Source organism: Heptranchias perlo, chromosome 12, assembly GCF_035084215.1.
Source record: "Heptranchias perlo isolate sHepPer1 chromosome 12, sHepPer1.hap1, whole genome shotgun sequence".
In the NCBI taxonomy this organism is placed as follows: Eukaryota; Metazoa; Chordata; class Chondrichthyes; order Hexanchiformes; family Hexanchidae; genus Heptranchias; species Heptranchias perlo.
Window position 1 is genome coordinate 66,471,427 of NC_090336.1, and position 19,845 is coordinate 66,491,271.

General features: G+C 50.4%; 1 non-coding gene and 9 pseudogenes across 1 annotated transcript; all 10 read left to right on the forward strand.

Moving 5' to 3' along the window:
• Nucleotides 1-541: 541 nt before the first annotated feature.
• LOC137328355 (U2 spliceosomal RNA) lies at nt 542-746 on the forward strand (annotated as a pseudogene).
• A 1,271-nt stretch (nt 747-2,017) lies between these two features.
• On the forward strand, nt 2,018-2,227 carry LOC137328421 (U2 spliceosomal RNA; annotated as a pseudogene).
• Nucleotides 2,228-8,783: 6,556 nt separating this feature from the next.
• LOC137328298 (U2 spliceosomal RNA) lies at nt 8,784-8,966 on the forward strand. The gene has a single exon (XR_010964767.1). It is a non-coding gene; the product is annotated as a U2 spliceosomal RNA (small nuclear RNA).
• A 1,271-nt stretch (nt 8,967-10,237) lies between these two features.
• LOC137328397 (U2 spliceosomal RNA) lies at nt 10,238-10,445 on the forward strand (annotated as a pseudogene).
• A 1,271-nt stretch (nt 10,446-11,716) lies between these two features.
• LOC137328411 (U2 spliceosomal RNA) lies at nt 11,717-11,925 on the forward strand (annotated as a pseudogene).
• Nucleotides 11,926-13,196: 1,271 nt separating this feature from the next.
• LOC137328412 (U2 spliceosomal RNA) lies at nt 13,197-13,405 on the forward strand (annotated as a pseudogene).
• Nucleotides 13,406-14,676: 1,271 nt separating this feature from the next.
• LOC137328436 (U2 spliceosomal RNA) lies at nt 14,677-14,887 on the forward strand (annotated as a pseudogene).
• A 1,088-nt stretch (nt 14,888-15,975) lies between these two features.
• Nucleotides 15,976-16,185, forward strand: LOC137328423 (U2 spliceosomal RNA; annotated as a pseudogene).
• A 1,273-nt stretch (nt 16,186-17,458) lies between these two features.
• LOC137328437 (U2 spliceosomal RNA) lies at nt 17,459-17,669 on the forward strand (annotated as a pseudogene).
• A 1,271-nt stretch (nt 17,670-18,940) lies between these two features.
• LOC137328459 (U2 spliceosomal RNA) lies at nt 18,941-19,154 on the forward strand (annotated as a pseudogene).
• Nucleotides 19,155-19,845: the final 691 nt, after the last annotated feature.

Here is a 19,845-nt window from a genome sequence, read left to right on the forward strand (position 1 = left end):
ACTCACTCACTCGCTCACTCACTGTGAGACACGTCACGTCACGTCCCTAGTTTACCTTAAAGAGGTTTCCTTCCACGGCAGTTCGTTAGTGACGGAGAATGAGTGACGTAGGTCCGTTGAGACCCAACCCTCTCCCATCTGATTGGTGGCCTACTGGCAAAGTTACCAATCTGTCACGCAATCCGAGCAAGAAAGGAGAAAACGGCAACTTCTTTCAACTGATCCACTGTTGCAATTAGAAACGGTGGCAAAAATGTGCCCAGAACAGCAGTGCTGCGAGACTGCTTTAAACACAGTCATGCAGAGAAAAAAGAAGGAGGGCAAACAGGACCCAAGATCAATTCGCATCGAGCGCGGTATCGCTTCTCGGCCTTTTGGCTAAGATCAAGTGGTCAAGTGGGGGAAGGCAACCATTTGGAGCCTTCCTGCCATTGTATGCCGGGGGGATGCAGTCAGGGAGAAATCCCCTCGGGCAGAGTGCAGAGCTTTGGCTTCTAGAGCTTTGGCTTGATGTAATGTCACTGCAAGGAATCTGGAATGAATCTGTAAGGCAATAAGGCACCCCAGAGTGTCAGAAAAAAAAAAAAAAAAAATCTGTTCTTATCAGTTTAATATCTGATACGTCCCCTATCTGGGGACCATATATTAAATTGATTTTTGGAACAGGGAGATGGAATAGGGGCTTGCTCCGTCCACTCCACGCATCGACCCAGTATTGCAGTGTCTCTGGGAACGGTGCACCTCCCTGTGGGGAGATATTCAAAAAGAAAAACAGCTCGTTCCCAGCGTCTCTGTCTGTACATGTGTGTGTGTGTGTATGTATTATTAGTGAGAATAAAGCATATATATTGCACTGACTTTCTCAGCTCAGTGGTATCTTTTTCTTCTCCTGGGCTGAGTGCCGCTCGCACGCACGCACGCAGCCAGCGATATAATTGAAACTGCAAAATAACTGGACGTCCAGCTTGAGAGACAGCTTTCAATTGCAATCGGCACTCCTGAAACATTACCGCCTCGTTTCTTTCGGGGGAGGAGCAGCTTGAGAGACAGCTTTCAATTGCAATCGGCACTCCTGAAACATTAACGCCTTGTTGCTTGCGACAGTTAACCCAGCCATTAACATGACAACGGACAGGGCCCAGTGAGGGAGCAGCTTGAGAGACAGCTTTCAATCGGCACTTCCGAAACATTAACGCCTCGTTTCTTTCGGGGGAGGAGCAGCTTGAGAGACAGCTTTCAATTGCAATCGGCACTCCTGAAACATTAACGCCTTGTTGCTTGCGACAGTTAACCCAGCCATTAACACGTCTTGTCTTTTTATTTCCCATCTCCAGCCAGCCAGCCAGGCAGCCGAGCCAGAGCCAGCATCTGCAGTATTTTCTTTTGATTGGTCTTGCCTGCTGTGGAAGGAATGTTTAAACACGAGCTGCTGATTGTCAGCACCTCACCTCTTTCTCGATTGTCTGTTGCAATCTCACTCACTCACTCGCTCACTCACTGTGAGACACGTCACGTCACGTCCCTAGTTTACCTTAAAGAGGTTTCCTTCCACGGCAGTTCGTTCGTGACGGAGAATGAGTGACGTAGGTCCGTTGAGACCCAACCCTCTCCCATCTGATTGGTGGCCTACTGGCAAAGTTACCAATCTGTCACGCAATCCGAGCAAGAAAGGAGAAAACGGCAACTTCTTTCAACTGATCCACTGTTGCAATTAGAAACGGTGGCAAAAATGTGCCCAGAACGGCAGTGCTGCGAGACTGCTTTAAACACAGTCATGCAGAGAAAAAAGAAGGAGGGCAAACAGGACCCAAGATCAATTCGCATCGAGCGCGGTATCGCTTCTCGGCCTTTTGGCTAAGATCAAGTGGTCAAGTGGGGGAAGGCAACCATTTGGAGCCTTCCTGCCATTGTATGCCGGGGGGATGCAGTCAGGGAGAAATCCCCTCGGGCAGAGTGTAGAGCTTTGGCTTGTAGAGCTTTGGCTTGATGTAATGTCACTGCAAGGAATCTGGAATGAATCTGTAAGGCAATAAGGCACCCCAGAGTGTCAGAAAAAAAAAAAAAAAAAAAAAAATCTGTTCTTATCAGTTTAATATCTGATACGTCCCCTATCTGGGGACCATATATTAAATTGATTTTTGGAACAGGGAGATGGAATAGGGGCTTGCTCCGTCCACTCCACGCATCGACCCAGTATTGCAGTGTCTCTGGGAACGGTGCACCTCCCTGTGGGGAGATATTCAAAAAGAAAAACAGCTCGTTCCCAGCGTCTCTGTCTGTACATGTGTGTGTGTGTGTATGTATTATTAGTGAGAATAAAGCATATATATTGCACTGACTTTCTCAGCTCAGTGGTATCTTTTTCTTCTCCTGGGCTGAGTGCCGCTCGCACGCACGCACGCAGCCAGCGATATAATTGAAACTGCAAAATAACTGGACGTCCAGCTTGAGAGACAGCTTTCAATTGCAATCGGCACTCCTGAAACATTACCGCCTCGTTTCTTTCGGGGGAGGAGCAGCTTGAGAGACAGCTTTCAATTGCAATCGGCACTCCTGAAACATTAACGCCTTGTTGCTTGCGACAGTTAACCCAGCCATTAACATGACAACGGACAGGGCCCAGTGAGGGAGCAGCTTGAGAGACAGCTTTCAATCGGCACTTCCGAAACATTAACGCCTCGTTTCTTTCGGGGGAGGAGCAGCTTGAGAGACAGCTTTCAATTGCAATCGGCACTCCTGAAACATTAACGCCTTGTTGCTTGCGACAGTTAACCCAGCCATTAACACGTCTTGTCTTTTTATTTCCCATCTCCAGCCAGCCAGCCAGGCAGCCGAGCCAGAGCCAGCATCTGCAGTATTTTCTTTTGATTGGTCTTGCCTGCTGTGGAAGGAATGTTTAAACACGAGCTGCTGATTGTCAGCACCTCACCTCTTTCTCGATTGTCTGTTGCAATCTCACTCACTCACTCGCTCACTCACTGTGAGACACGTCACGTCACGTCCCTAGTTTACCTTAAAGAGGTTTCCTTCCACGGCAGTTCGTTCGTGACGGAGAATGAGTGACGTAGGTCCGTTGAGACCCAACCCTCTCCCATCTGATTGGTGGCCTACTGGCAAAGTTACCAATCTGTCACGCAATCCGAGCAAGAAAGGAGAAAACGGCAACTTCTTTCAACTGATCCACTGTTGCAATTAGAAACGGTGGCAAAAATGTGCCCAGAACGGCAGTGCTGCGAGACTGCTTTAAACACAGTCATGCAGAGAAAAAAGAAGGAGGGCAAACAGGACCCAAGATCAATTCGCATCGAGCGCGGTATCGCTTCTCGGCCTTTTGGCTAAGATCAAGTGTGTTCCTTTTCGGGCTTATTTGGATCTGAGCGGACTGGAACGCTGGCCGCGACCTCGTGCGCTCGCAAAGTGCGGACTTTGCTGTGATTGGTCGTTTGTGTGCTGGCTCCGCCCCTAAATTTGCATAAGGACCACACCAACACTGCAATGGCAGGGAAGGGCACCCGGGCAGTCGGCCATGGTGTGCCAAACACCGTCAGGGTGACGGTAACGACAGTCGAATGTGTTTCGCCGGTGGATCGGGAGCTTTTCGTCAAGCGCGTTCTGCTCGACTGCTGTGGATTCAAAGCGACGGACATCTTCTGCCTCCAGGATTTCCCTCGAAGCGGACATTTTGACGTCACCTTCAAGACCGTCGCTGGATGCCAGAAGCTTCTTCAAGTCTTCAAGGAGAAGGGGAGCGTCGGACTGCTGGCCATGCTCACTGCGGAGCCGCTTTTCACACTCCCAACGCAGAGGAATCGCAAGCTGATTGTACACATGTACAACCCACACGTCCCGGTCGCCGATGTGCTGACGTTCCTCGCCAGATACGTCGACAGGGCGCAGAACAGCGTCGACGTCACCGACCAGTTTGGGATCTGGACCAGCAAGAGGGAAGTCACGGCAACGTTGAGACTGGACGCCCACGGCAACATCGTCCACCCTCCCTCCAGCTTCGCCATCGGAGGAAGTCGAGGATACATCACGTATGTGGGGCAGCCCAGAGTCTGTCGCACCTGCGGCAAATCCGGCCATTTGGCGAACACCTGCACTGCAACCATCTGCAAGAACTGCAAACAGGAAGGACACCAGACTAAGGACTGCAAGGAGAGCAAGCGCTGCAACCTGTGCGGGCTGGAAGGCCATCTCTACAGGGTCTGCCCCGAACGCAACCTCAGCTACGCCCAGGCGGCCAAGAACAACACAGCGGAGGAGGAGGGGGAAACAAGCAAGGATGCCCCAAAGAAGGCCAAGAGTCAGCGCCCGGCCGCGACCTCCTCCAAGAAGACCCTAGCCCAGGAAAACAATGAACGAGGAAAGGGTCAAGCCGAAAACTGCCAGACCCCGACACCCAGCTCCGAGCCTCCTCAACAGATGACAGAGTCCATGGACGAGGAGGCAGCAGAGGGAGGATGGCAGCTGGTGGTCAATAAAACCAAAAAGAAGAAGCCAGAGAAAAGGAAACAAGCCCCTGCCGACACTACACCAGGGGCCAAAAGAGCACTCGAGTCGCAGTCGGACTGCAACGACTACCCCGAGTCTGACGAGGAGGGACGACAGGAGCGAAGTGGTCAGCCGTCCCACCCAAAGCGGCAAAATACCCAAGGTGACCCCGATGCGATCGGCACCCCCCATCTCCAGAACACTGGGAGCGACAACGCCTCCAGTGCCCTCCAGCTCCGGGAAGCCGGCAGCATCGTAGTGCCCAGCGCACACCAGCTCCGAGACACCGGGAGCAGCACCGCAGAGAGCGAAGACCAGCTCCGGGAAACCGGGAGAAGCGACAACGAGGAGCCCCAACCGATCGAGGATCGCACGGACTCTTCACCTGACACCAGGCCGCCGATGTCACCCCGGCGGGACGACGACCCCCTCTCTGAGGCAGAACAGAACTCGTACCTCAGCTCAGGGATCGTGGAACACTTTACACAGATCACCTATATGCAGAAACACGGCCAAGAGCTGGAAACAGCAAACGGACTGACGGGTGAGACTTTAAACAATTGTTAAAATGGGTCTGAAAGTCGCATCCATTAACGTGCGTAGCGTTAAAAGCACTACGCGATGTGTGTCGACCTTGGACTACCTGGCCAAGGTCAAGAGCGACCTGCTGTTCTTACAGGAGTGCGGCCTGCCGCATCTCAGCAATTACAGGCAATGGTCGCAGCGCTGGGCCCACGGGCCGTCTATCTGGTCGGGAGGCAACGATAACCGTGCCTCCGGCCTGGGGATTCTGCTGCGGGGGGGCAACTTCACCATCACCGAAGTAAAGGAGGTGGTGGGGGGCCGTCTCCTCGTAGCAGACGTAAAGTACAAAAACGCTCCGCTCCGGCTGATCAACGTGTACGCCCCGGCTCTGAAGGACGAGCGGCTGGCCGTCTTCCAGCAGCTCCCACTGCTGCTGGCGACGTCCAAGCCGGTCATTCTCGGCGGTGACTTCAACTGCATCATCGATGCGGCTGGACGATCCGGCAGAGCCGACAGCAAACTGGATGCCACGTCCAAACTCCTGATGGAAGCGGTGAAAGACGCCAAGCTGTGCGACGTCTTCAGCAACCCTGCAGACGGAGCGGCGCGTCAATACACCTGGTCCAGACCAGACGGGTCCGTCCGTTCCAGGATAGACTTCCTGTTTGTATCCCCGAAGCTCAAGGTCAGATCCACCAAGGTCACACCGGTGTTCTTCTCTGACCACTGCCTCCTCCTGGCCGACTGTCACCTACAGGACGATCAGAGAGTGGGCAGGGGGACATGGAAGCTGAACGTGAAACTGTTGACCCCGGGAAACATTGAGGAACTGACGAGGGATTACAAAGGTTGGAGAACCGTAAAACCCCTCTTTGATTCCCCAGTGCACTGGTGGGAAGCCATCAAGGCGAACATCAAGAGGTTCTTCATCCTCAAAGGTGTTCAGAAGGCGAGAGAGAGGCAGAGGGAAACGTCCCGACTCCAGAAAAGCATGCAGAATCTTCTCCTGCTGCAGTCGATGGGGATCGATGTCGGGGAGGAACTCAGAGAGGTGAAGGACCAGCAAGCCTCGCTCTTTGCCTCCGAGGCCTCCAAGATCATCTTCCGGTCCAGAGTCCGCTCCGTGGAGCAGGACGAGACTTGCTCGCGCTTCTTCTTCCAAAAGGTGCACAGAGAGAGCTCTGTGATCAGCAGCCTGAAGGAAGAGAACGGCTCGGTCACGTCCTCGCAGCCCGACATACTGAGGATCTGCAAATCCTTTTATGCCGGACTGTACGACGCGAAGCCCACAGACAGCGCGGCCTCCCACTCCTTCTTGTCGTCTATCACGGAGGTTCTAGACGACAGCAAGCGGGAGAGTCTGGATCACCCGCTAACTCTGGACGAACTGACAAAGGCCGTCCGATCCTTCGAGAAGAGTAAGACTCCCGGAAGCGACGGCTTACCGATGGAGTTGTACTCGGCTCTGTGGGACTGGATAGGCCCAGACCTGCTGGAAGTGTACGGGGGTATGCTTCTGGCAGGCAGCATGTCAGACTCCATGAGGAAAGGCATCATCACCCTCATCTACAAACAGAAGGGGGAGAGGGAAGAAATCAAAAATTGGCGACCCATCTCACTACTTAACGTGGACTACAAAATTCTGTCCAAGGTCATCGCCAATCGGGTCAAGTCAGCCCTGGAGGTGGTGATCCACCCCGATCAGACCTGCGCCGTACCCGGCAGGAAGATCTCTGACAGCCTGGCGCTACTCAGGGATACGATTGCCTACGTACAGGACAGGGGGGTGAACACCTGCCTGATTAGCCTGGACCAGGAGAAGGCCTTTGACAGAATATCCCACACGTACATGATGGACGTGCTCTCCAAAATGGGGTTTGGGGAGGGAATCCGAAATTGGATCCAACTGCTCTACACAAACATCAGTAGCGCAGTTTCAATCAACGGGTGGGAATCAGAAAGCTTTCCGATCAAATCTGGAGTCAGGCAGGGCTGTCCTCTCTCCTCCGTCTTGTTCGTGTGTTGCATCGAACCCTTTGCCGAGTCCATCAGGAGGGATGCGGGCATAAGAGGGGTGACGATCCCAGGCAGCGGAGGCACTCAGGTCAAGGCCTCCCTGTACATGGATGACGTCGCCGTCTTTTGCTCGGATCAGCTGTCGGTCCGCAGATTGATGAGCATCTGCGACCAGTTCGAACTGGCCTCGGGGGCCAGGGTAAATCGTAGCAAGAGCGAGGCCATGTTCTTTGGGAACTGGACCGACCGATCCTTTGTCCCCTTCACCGTCAGGTCGGATTACCTGAAGGTGCTGGGGATCTGGTTCGGGGGGGCCGGGGCGTGCACCAAAAACTGGGAGGAGCGTATCTCCAAGGTTAAGCAGAAACTGGGACTGTGGGATCAACGATCCCTCTCGATCGTGGGCAAGAACCTGGTCATCAGGTGCGAGGTGCTCTCGGTGTTGCTGTACGTGGCGCAGGTCTGGCCCATACCTCGCTCCTGCGCCGCGACAGTCACCCGAGCCATCTTCCACTTTGTCTGGAGATCAAAAATGGACCGTGTCCGCAGGGTCACGATGTACAAATCTCCAGAGAAAGGGGGGAAAGGCGTGCCCAACGTGGCCCTCATCCTGATGGCCACCTTTGTGTGCGGCTGCATCAAGCTGTGCATAGACCCTCAGTACGCAAACACAAAGTGTCACTACGTGCTGAGGTTCTACCTGTCCCCGGTGTTGAGAAGGATGGGCCTGGCCACGCTGCCACGGAACGCTCCGTCCAGTTGGACCGTTCCGCCCCACCTGTCCTGCGTGGAAAGGTTTGTGCAGGAAAACACCTTTGACCACAAGGCGATCAGCAAGTGGTCCGCACGTAACGTCCTCGAGACCCTGCGGGAAAAGGAGATGGTGGATCCTGTCGGTTGGTTCCCCGAGCAGACTGTCAATGTCATTTGGCAGAACGCCTCATCGCCAGAGCTTTCAAACAAGCACCAAGACCTAGCTTGGCTGGTGGTGAGAAGGGCCCTTCCCGTCAGATCCTTCATGCACTCCCGGGCTCTCAGCGCCACCGCGCGCTGTCCCAGAGGAGGCTGCGGTGGAGACGAGACCGTCACCCATCTCCTTATGGAATGTGCCTTTGCAAAGAAGGTCTGGAGAGAGATGCAGTGGTATCTGTCCAGGTTCGTCCCGAGCAGTTCCGTAACACAGGTTTCTGTGCTCTACGGGCTGTTCCCGGGGACGCACACTGAGACGGACATCGGCTGCTGCTGGAAGACCATCAACTCGGTGAAAGACGCCCTTTGGTCTGCCCGAAACTTGCTGGTCTTCCAGCACAAGGAGCTGTCCTCGACCGAGTGTTGCAGACTGGCACATTCCAAGGTCCAGGACTACGTGCTGAGGGACGCACTGAGGATGGGTGCGGCCGCCGCAAAGGCCCTGTGGGGAAAGGCAACCGTTTAGAGCCTTCCCGACATTGTAAACCGAGGGGCTGCAATCAGGGAAAAACCCCCTCGGGCAGAATGTAAAATTCAAATTGCTGTAATGTAACTGTAATGAATCTGAAATGGACCAGAAATGAATCTGTAATCAATAATCTGTGTTGAGTATGATGCAATGAGACACCCGAGAGTGTCATGAACTGTAATGATGTCCAATGTTTTCATTGTACTGCACTTAACGTAACCTGCAAATTGTATAATCTGTATTGTGTACGTTTGGAAAGTGATATGACAACTGTTTTGTATGTACTGCTGCAAATTTTTATGAATAAAGTATATTTTTTGGAAAAAAAAAAAAAAAAAAATCTGTTCTTATCAGTTTAATATCTGATACGTCCCCTATCTGGGGACCATATATTAAATTGATTTTTGGAACAGGGAGATGGAATAGGGGCTTGCTCCGTCCACTCCACGCATCGACCCAGTATTGCAGTGTCTCTGGGAACGGTGCACCTCCCTGTGGGGAGATATTCAAAAAGAAAAACAGCTCGTTCCCAGCGTCTCTGTCTGTACATGTGTGTGTGTGTGTATGTATTATTAGTGAGAATAAAGCATATATATTGCACTGACTTTCTCAGCTCAGTGGTATCTTTTTCTTCTCCTGGGCTGAGTGCCGCTCGCACGCACGCACGCAGCCAGCGATATAATTGAAACTGCAAAATAACTGGACGTCCAGCTTGAGAGACAGCTTTCAATTGCAATCGGCACTCCTGAAACATTACCGCCTCGTTTCTTTCGGGGGAGGAGCAGCTTGAGAGACAGCTTTCAATTGCAATCGGCACTCCTGAAACATTAACGCCTTGTTGCTTGCGACAGTTAACCCAGCCATTAACATGACAACGGACAGGGCCCAGTGAGGGAGCAGCTTGAGAGACAGCTTTCAATCGGCACTTCCGAAACATTAACGCCTCGTTTCTTTCGGGGGAGGAGCAGCTTGAGAGACAGCTTTCAATTGCAATCGGCACTCCTGAAACATTAACGCCTTGTTGCTTGCGACAGTTAACCCAGCCATTAACACGTCTTGTCTTTTTATTTCCCATCTCCAGCCAGCCAGCCAGGCAGCCGAGCCAGAGCCAGCATCTGCAGTATTTTCTTTTGATTGGTCTTGCCTGCTGTGGAAGGAATGTTTAAACACGAGCTGCTGATTGTCAGCACCTCACCTCTTTCTCGATTGTCTGTTGCAATCTCACTCACTCACTCGCTCACTCACTGTGAGACACGTCACGTCACGTCCCTAGTTTACCTTAAAGAGGTTTCCTTCCACGGCAGTTCGTTCGTGACGGAGAATGAGTGACGTAGGTCCGTTGAGACCCAACCCTCTCCCATCTGATTGGTGGCCTACTGGCAAAGTTACCAATCTGTCACGCAATCCGAGCAAGAAAGGAGAAAACGGCAACTTCTTTCAACTGATCCACTGTTGCAATTAGAAACGGTGGCAAAAATGTGCCCAGAACGGCAGTGCTGCGAGACTGCTTTAAACACAGTCATGCAGAGAAAAAAGAAGGAGGGCAAACAGGACCCAAGATCAATTCGCATCGAGCGCGGTATCGCTTCTCGGCCTTTTGGCTAAGATCAAGTGGTCAAGTGGGGGAAGGCAACCATTTGGAGCCTTCCTGCCATTGTATGCCGGGGGGATGCAGTCAGGGAGAAATCCCCTCGGGCAGAGTGTAGAGCTTTGGCTTGTAGAGCTTTGGCTTGATGTAATGTCACTGCAAGGAATCTGGAATGAATCTGTAAGGCAATAAGGCACCCCAGAGTGTCAGAAAAAAAAAAAAAAAAAAAAATCTGTTCTTATCAGTTTAATATCTGATACGTCCCCTATCTGGGGACCATATATTAAATTGATTTTTGGAACAGGGAGATGGAATAGGGGCTTGCTCCGTCCACTCCACGCATCGACCCAGTATTGCAGTGTCTCTGGGAACGGTGCACCTCCCTGTGGGGAGATATTCAAAAAGAAAAACAGCTCGTTCCCAGCGTCTCTGTCTGTACATGTGTGTGTGTGTGTATGTATTATTAGTGAGAATAAAGCATATATATTGCACTGACTTTCTCAGCTCAGTGGTATCTTTTTCTTCTCCTGGGCTGAGTGCCGCTCGCACGCACGCACGCAGCCAGCGATATAATTGAAACTGCAAAATAACTGGACGTCCAGCTTGAGAGACAGCTTTCAATTGCAATCGGCACTCCTGAAACATTACCGCCTCGTTTCTTTCGGGGGAGGAGCAGCTTGAGAGACAGCTTTCAATTGCAATCGGCACTCCTGAAACATTAACGCCTTGTTGCTTGCGACAGTTAACCCAGCCATTAACATGACAACGGACAGGGCCCAGTGAGGGAGCAGCTTGAGAGACAGCTTTCAATCGGCACTTCCGAAACATTAACGCCTCGTTTCTTTCGGGGGAGGAGCAGCTTGAGAGACAGCTTTCAATTGCAATCGGCACTCCTGAAACATTAACGCCTTGTTGCTTGCGACAGTTAACCCAGCCATTAACACGTCTTGTCTTTTTATTTCCCATCTCCAGCCAGCCAGCCAGGCAGCCGAGCCAGAGCCAGCATCTGCAGTATTTTCTTTTGATTGGTCTTGCCTGCTGTGGAAGGAATGTTTAAACACGAGCTGCTGATTGTCAGCACCTCACCTCTTTCTCGATTGTCTGTTGCAATCTCACTCACTCACTCGCTCACTCACTGTGAGACACGTCACGTCACGTCCCTAGTTTACCTTAAAGAGGTTTCCTTCCACGGCAGTTCGTTCGTGACGGAGAATGAGTGACGTAGGTCCGTTGAGACCCAACCCTCTCCCATCTGATTGGTGGCCTACTGGCAAAGTTACCAATCTGTCACGCAATCCGAGCAAGAAAGGAGAAAACGGCAACTTCTTTCAACTGATCCACTGTTGCAATTAGAAACGGTGGCAAAAATGTGCCCAGAACGGCAGTGCTGCGAGACTGCTTTAAACACAGTCATGCAGAGAAAAAAGAAGGAGGGCAAACAGGACCCAAGATCAATTCGCATCGAGCGCGGTATCGCTTCTCGGCCTTTTGGCTAAGATCAAGTGGTCAAGTGGGGGAAGGCAACCATTTGGAGCCTTTCTGCCATTCTATGCCGGGGGGATGCAGTCAGGGAGAAATCCCCTCGGGCAGAGTGTAGAGCTTTGGCTTGTAGAGCTTTGGCTTGATGTAATGTCACTGCAAGGAATCTGGAATGAATCTGTAAGGCAATAAGGCACCCCAGAGTGTCAGAAAAAAAAAAAAAAAAAAAAAATCTGTTCTTATCAGTTTAATATCTGATACGTCCCCTATCTGGGGACCATATATTAAATTGATTTTTGGAACAGGGAGATGGAATAGGGGCTTGCTCCGTCCACTCCACGCATCGACCCAGTATTGCAGTGTCTCTGGGAACGGTGCACCTCCCTGTGGGGAGATATTCAAAAAGAAAAACAGCTCGTTCCCAGCGTCTCTGTCTGTACATGTGTGTGTGTGTGTATGTATTATTAGTGAGAATAAAGCATATATATTGCACTGACTTTCTCAGCTCAGTGGTATCTTTTTCTTCTCCTGGGCTGAGTGCCGCTCGCACGCACGCACGCAGCCAGCGATATAATTGAAACTGCAAAATAACTGGACGTCCAGCTTGAGAGACAGCTTTCAATTGCAATCGGCACTCCTGAAACATTACCGCCTCGTTTCTTTCGGGGGAGGAGCAGCTTGAGAGACAGCTTTCAATTGCAATCGGCACTCCTGAAACATTAACGCCTTGTTGCTTGCGACAGTTAACCCAGCCATTAACATGACAACGGACAGGGCCCAGTGAGGGAGCAGCTTGAGAGACAGCTTTCAATCGGCACTTCCGAAACATTAACGCCTCGTTTCTTTCGGGGGAGGAGCAGCTTGAGAGACAGCTTTCAATTGCAATCGGCACTCCTGAAACATTAACGCCTTGTTGCTTGCGACAGTTAACCCAGCCATTAACACGTCTTGTCTTTTTATTTCCCATCTCCAGCCAGCCAGCCAGGCAGCCGAGCCAGAGCCAGCATCTGCAGTATTTTCTTTTGATTGGTCTTGCCTGCTGTGGAAGGAATGTTTAAACACGAGCTGCTGATTGTCAGCACCTCACCTCTTTCTCGATTGTCTGTTGCAATCTCACTCACTCACTCGCTCACTCACTGTGAGACACGTCACGTCACGTCCCTAGTTTACCTTAAAGAGGTTTCCTTCCACGGCAGTTCGTTCGTGACGGAGAATGAGTGACGTAGGTCCGTTGAGACCCAACCCTCTCCCATCTGATTGGTGGCCTACTGGCAAAGTTACCAATCTGTCACGCAATCCGAGCAAGAAAGGAGAAAACGGCAACTTCTTTCAACTGATCCACTGTTGCAATTAGAAACGGTGGCAAAAATGTGCCCAGAACGGCAGTGCTGCGAGACTGCTTTAAACACAGTCATGCAGAGAAAAAAGAAGGAGGGCAAACAGGACCCAAGATCAATTCGCATCGAGCGCGGTATCGCTTCTCGGCCTTTTGGCTAAGATCAAGTGGTCAAGTGGGGGAAGGCAACCATTTGGAGCCTTCCTGCCATTGTATGCCGGGGGGATGCAGTCAGGGAGAAATCCCCTCGGGCAGAGTGTAGAGCTTTGGCTTGTAGAGCTTTGGCTTGATGTAATGTCACTGCAAGGAATCTGGAATGAATCTGTAAGGCAATAAGGCACCCCAGAGTGTCAGAAAAAAAAAAAAAAAAAAAAAATCTGTTCTTATCAGTTTAATATCTGATACGTCCCCTATCTGGGGACCATATATTAAATTGATTTTTGGAACAGGGAGATGGAATAGGGGCTTGCTCCGTCCACTCCACGCATCGACCCAGTATTGCAGTGTCTCTGGGAACGGTGCACCTCCCTGTGGGGAGATATTCAAAAAGAAAAACAGCTCGTTCCCAGCGTCTCTGTCTGTACATGTGTGTGTGTGTGTATGTATTATTAGTGAGAATAAAGCATATATATTGCACTGACTTTCTCAGCTCAGTGGTATCTTTTTCTTCTCCTGGGCTGAGTGCCGCTCGCACGCACGCACGCAGCCAGCGATATAATTGAAACTGCAAAATAACTGGACGTCCAGCTTGAGAGACAGCTTTCAATTGCAATCGGCACTCCTGAAACATTACCGCCTCGTTTCTTTCGGGGGAGGAGCAGCTTGAGAGACAGCTTTCAATTGCAATCGGCACTCCTGAAACATTAACGCCTTGTTGCTTGCGACAGTTAACCCAGCCATTAACATGACAACGGACAGGGCCCAGTGAGGGAGCAGCTTGAGAGACAGCTTTCAATCGGCACTTCCGAAACATTAACGCCTCGTTTCTTTCGGGGGAGGAGCAGCTTGAGAGACAGCTTTCAATTGCAATCGGCACTCCTGAAACATTAACGCCTTGTTGCTTGCGACAGTTAACCCAGCCATTAACACGTCTTGTCTTTTTATTTCCCATCTCCAGCCAGCCAGCCAGGCAGCCGAGCCAGAGCCAGCATCTGCAGTATTTTCTTTTGATTGGTCTTGCCTGCTGTGGAAGGAATGTTTAAACACGAGCTGCTGATTGTCAGCACCTCACCTCTTTCTCGATTGTCTGTTGCAATCTCACTCACTCACTCGCTCACTCACTGTGAGACACGTCACGTCACGTCCCTAGTTTACCTTAAAGAGGTTTCCTTCCACGGCAGTTCGTTCGTGACGGAGAATGAGTGACGTAGGTCCGTTGAGACCCAACCCTCTCCCATCTGATTGGTGGCCTACTGGCAAAGTTACCAATCTGTCACGCAATCCGAGCAAGAAAGGAGAAAACGGCAACTTCTTTCAACTGATCCACTGTTGCAATTAGAAACGGTGGCAAAAATGTGCCCAGAACGGCAGTGCTGCGAGACTGCTTTAAACACAGTCATGCAGAGAAAAAAGAAGGAGGGCAAACAGGACCCAAGATCAATTCGCATCGAGCGCGGTATCGCTTCTCGGCCTTTTGGCTAAGATCAAGTGGTCAAGTGGGGGAAGGCAACCATTTGGAGCCTTTCTGCCATTCTATGCCGGGGGGATGCAGTCAGGGAGAAATCCCCTCGGGCAGAGTGTAGAGCTTTGGCTTGTAGAGCTTTGGCTTGATGTAATGTCACTGCAAGGAATCTGGAATGAATCTGTAAGGCAATAAGGCACCCCAGAGTGTCAGAAAAAAAAAAAAAAAAAAAAAAAATCTGTTCTTATCAGTTTAATATCTGATACGTCCCCTATCTGGGGACCATATATTAAATTGATTTTTGGAACAGGGAGATGGAATAGGGGCTTGCTCCGTCCACTCCACGCATCGACCCAGTATTGCAGTGTCTCTGGGAACGGTGCACCTCCCTGTGGGGAGATATTCAAAAAGAAAAACAGCTCGTTCCCAGCGTCTCTGTCTGTACATGTGTGTGTGTGTGTATGTATTATTAGTGAGAATAAAGCATATATATTGCACTGACTTTCTCAGCTCAGTGGTATCTTTTTCTTCTCCTGGGCTGAGTGCCGCTCGCACGCACGCACGCAGCCAGCGATATAATTGAAACTGCAAAATAACTGGACGTCCAGCTTGAGAGACAGCTTTCAATTGCAATCGGCACTCCTGAAACATTACCGCCTCGTTTCTTTCGGGGGAGGAGCAGCTTGAGAGACAGCTTTCAATTGCAATCGGCACTCCTGAAACATTAACGCCTTGTTGCTTGCGACAGTTAACCCAGCCATTAACACGTCTTGTCTTTTTATTTCCCATCTCCAGCCAGCCAGCCAGGCAGCCGAGCCAGAGCCAGCATCTGCAGTATTTTCTTTTGATTGGTCTTGCCTGCTGTGGAAGGAATGTTTAAACACGAGCTGCTGATTGTCAGCACCTCACCTCTTTCTCGATTGTCTGTTGCAATCTCACTCACTCACTCGCTCACTCACTGTGAGACACGTCACGTCACGTCCCTAGTTTACCTTAAAGAGGTTTCCTTCCACGGCAGTTCGTTCGTGACGGAGAATGAGTGACGTAGGTCCGTTGAGACCCAACCCTCTCCCATCTGATTGGTGGCCTACTGGCAAAGTTACCAATCTGTCACGCAATCCGAGCAAGAAAGGAGAAAACGGCAACTTCTTTCAACTGATCCACTGTTGCAATTAGAAACGGTGGCAAAAATGTGCCCAGAACGGCAGTGCTGCGAGACTGCTTTAAACACAGTCATGCAGAGAAAAAAGAAGGAGGGCAAACAGGACCCAAGATCAATTCGCATCGAGCGCGGTATCGCTTCTCGGCCTTTTGGCTAAGATCAAGTGGTCAAGTGGGGGAAGGCAACCATTTGGAGCCTTCCTGCCATTGTATGCCGGGGGGATGCAGTCAGGGAGAAATCCCCTCGGGCAGAGTGTAGAGCTTTGGCTTGTAGAGCTTTGGCTTGATGTAATGTCACTGCAAGGAATCTGGAATGAATCTGTAAGGCAATAAGGCACCCCAGAGTGTCAGAAAAAAAAAAAAAAAAAAAAAAATCTGTTCTTATCAGTTTAATATCTGATACGTCCCCTATCTGGGGACCATATATTAAATTGATTTTTGGAACAGGGAGATGGAATAGGGGCTTGCTCCGTCCACTCCACGCATCGACCCAGTATTGCAGTGTCTCTGGGAACGGTGCACCTCCCTGTGGGGAGATATTCAAAAAGAAAAACAGCTCGTTCCCAGCGTCTCTGTCTGTACATGTGTGTGTGTGTGTGTATGTATTATTAGTGAGAATAAAGCATATATATTGCACTGACTTTCTCAGCTCAGTGGTATCTTTTTCTTCTCCTGGGCTGAGTGCCGCTCGCACGCACGCACGCAGCCAGCGATATAATTGAAACTGCAAAATAACTGGACGTCCAGCTTGAGAGACAGCTTTCAATTGCAATCGGCACTCCTGAAACATTACCGCCTCGTTTCTTTCGGGGGAGGAGCAGCTTGAGAGACAGCTTTCAATTGCAATCGGCACTCCTGAAACATTAACGCCTTGTTGCTTGCGACAGTTAACCCAGCCATTAACATGACAACGGACAGGGCCCAGTGAGGGAGCAGCTTGAGAGACAGCTTTCAATCGGCACTTCCGAAACATTAACGCCTCGTTTCTTTCGGGGGAGGAGCAGCTTGAGAGACAGCTTTCAATTGCAATCGGCACTCCTGAAACATTAACGCCTTGTTGCTTGCGACAGTTAACCCAGCCATTAACACGTCTTGTCTTTTTATTTCCCATCTCCAGCCAGCCAGCCAGGCAGCCGAGCCAGAGCCAGCATCTGCAGTATTTTCTTTTGATTGGTCTTGCCTGCTGTGGAAGGAATGTTTAAACACGAGCTGCTGATTGTCAGCACCTCACCTCTTTCTCGATTGTCTGTTGCAATCTCACTCACTCACTCGCTCACTCACTGTGAGACACGTCACGTCACGTCCCTAGTTTACCTTAAAGAGGTTTCCTTCCACGGCAGTTCGTTCGTGACGGAGAATGAGTGACGTAGGTCCGTTGAGACCCAACCCTCTCCCATCTGATTGGTGGCCTACTGGCAAAGTTACCAATCTGTCACGCAATCCGAGCAAGAAAGGAGAAAACGGCAACTTCTTTCAACTGATCCACTGTTGCAATTAGAAACGGTGGCAAAAATGTGCCCAGAACGGCAGTGCTGCGAGACTGCTTTAAACACAGTCATGCAGAGAAAAAAGAAGGAGGGCAAACAGGACCCAAGATCAATTCGCATCGAGCGCGGTATCGCTTCTCGGCCTTTTGGCTAAGATCAAGTGGTCAAGTGGGGGAAGGCAACCATTTGGAGCCTTTCTGCCATTCTATGCCGGGGGGATGCAGTCAGGGAGAAATCCCCTCGGGCAGAGTGTAGAGCTTTGGCTTGTAGAGCTTTGGCTTGATGTAATGTCACTGCAAGGAATCTGGAATGAATCTGTAAGGCAATAAGGCACCCCAGAGTGTCAGAAAAAAAAAAAAAAAAAAAAAAAATCTGTTCTTATCAGTTTAATATCTGATACGTCCCCTATCTGGGGACCATATATTAAATTGATTTTTGGAACAGGGAGATGGAATAGGGGCTTGCTCCGTCCACTCCACGCATCGACCCAGTATTGCAGTGTCTCTGGGAACGGTGCACCTCCCTGTGGGGAGATATTCAAAAAGAAAAACAGCTCGTTCCCAGCGTCTCTGTCTGTACATGTGTGTGTGTGTGTATGTATTATTAGTGAGAATAAAGCATATATATTGCACTGACTTTCTCAGCTCAGTGGTATCTTTTTCTTCTCCTGGGCTGAGTGCCGCTCGCACGCACGCACGCAGCCAGCGATATAATTGAAACTGCAAAATAACTGGACGTCCAGCTTGAGAGACAGCTTTCAATTGCAATCGGCACTCCTGAAACATTACCGCCTCGTTTCTTTCGGGGGAGGAGCAGCTTGAGAGACAGCTTTCAATTGCAATCGGCACTCCTGAAACATTAACGCCTTGTTGCTTGCGACAGTTAACCCAGCCATTAACATGACAACGGACAGGGCCCAGTGAGGGAGCAGCTTGAGAGACAGCTTTCAATCGGCACTTCCGAAACATTAACGCCTCGTTTCTTTCGGGGGAGGAGCAGCTTGAGAGACAGCTTTCAATTGCAATCGGCACTCCTGAAACATTAACGCCTTGTTGCTTGCGACAGTTAACCCAGCCATTAACACGTCTTGTCTTTTTATTTCCCATCTCCAGCCAGCCAGCCAGGCAGCCGAGCCAGAGCCAGCATCTGCAGTATTTTCTTTTGATTGGTCTTGCCTGCTGTGGAAGGAATGTTTAAACACGAGCTGCTGATTGTCAGCACCTCACCTCTTTCTCGATTGTCTGTTGCAATCTCACTCACTCACTCGCTCACTCACTGTGAGACACGTCACGTCACGTCCCTAGTTTACCTTAAAGAGGTTTCCTTCCACGGCAGTTCGTTCGTGACGGAGAATGAGTGACGTAGGTCCGTTGAGACCCAACCCTCTCCCATCTGATTGGTGGCCTACTGGCAAAGTTACCAATCTGTCACGCAATCCGAGCAAGAAAGGAGAAAACGGCAACTTCTTTCAACTGATCCACTGTTGCAATTAGAAACGGTGGCAAAAATGTGCCCAGAACGGCAGTGCTGCGAGACTGCTTTAAACACAGTCATGCAGAGAAAAAAGAAGGAGGGCAAACAGGACCCAAGATCAATTCGCATCGAGCGCGGTATCGCTTCTCGGCCTTTTGGCTAAGATCAAGTGGTCAAGTGGGGGAAGGCAACCATTTGGAGCCTTCCTGCCATTGTATGCCGGGGGGATGCAGTCAGGGAGAAATCCCCTCGGGCAGAGTGTAGAGCTTTGGCTTGTAGAGCTTTGGCTTGATGTAATGTCACTGCAAGGAATCTGGAATGAATCTGTAAGGCAATAAGGCACCCCAGAGTGTCAGGAAAAAAAAAAAAAAAAAAAAAAAAAATCTGTTCTTATCAGTTTAATATCTGATACGTCCCCTATCTGGGGACCATATATTAAATTGATTTTTGGAACAGGGAGATGGAATAGGGGCTTGCTCCGTCCACTCCACGCATCGACCCAGTATTGCAGTGTCTCTGGGAACGGTGCACCTCCCTGTGGGGAGATATTCAAAAAGAAAAACAGCTCGTTCCCAGCGTCTCTGTCTGTACATGTGTGTGTGTGTGTATGTATTATTAGTGAGAATAAAGCATATATATTGCACTGACTTTCTCAGCTCAGTGGTATCTTTTTCTTCTCCTGGGCTGAGTGCCGCTCGCACGCACGCACGCAGCCAGCGATATAATTGAAACTGCAAAATAACTGGACGTCCAGCTTGAGAGACAGCTTTCAATTGCAATCGGCACTCCTGAAACATTACCGCCTCGTTTCTTTCGGGGGAGGAGCAGCTTGAGAGACAGCTTTCAATTGCAATCGGCACTCCTGAAACATTAACGCCTTGTTGCTTGCGACAGTTAACCCAGCCATTAACATGACAACGGACAGGGCCCAGTGAGGGAGCAGCTTGAGAGACAGCTTTCAATCGGCACTTCCGAAACATTAACGCCTCGTTTCTTTCGGGGGAGGAGCAGCTTGAGAGACAGCTTTCAATTGCAATCGGCACTCCTGAAACATTAACGCCTTGTTGCTTGCGACAGTTAACCCAGCCATTAACACGTCTTGTCTTTTTATTTCCCATCTCCAGCCAGCCAGCCAGGCAGCCGAGCCAGAGCCAGCATCTGCAGTATTTTCTTTTGATTGGTCTTGCCTGCTGTGGAAGGAATGTTTAAACACGAGCTGCTGATTGT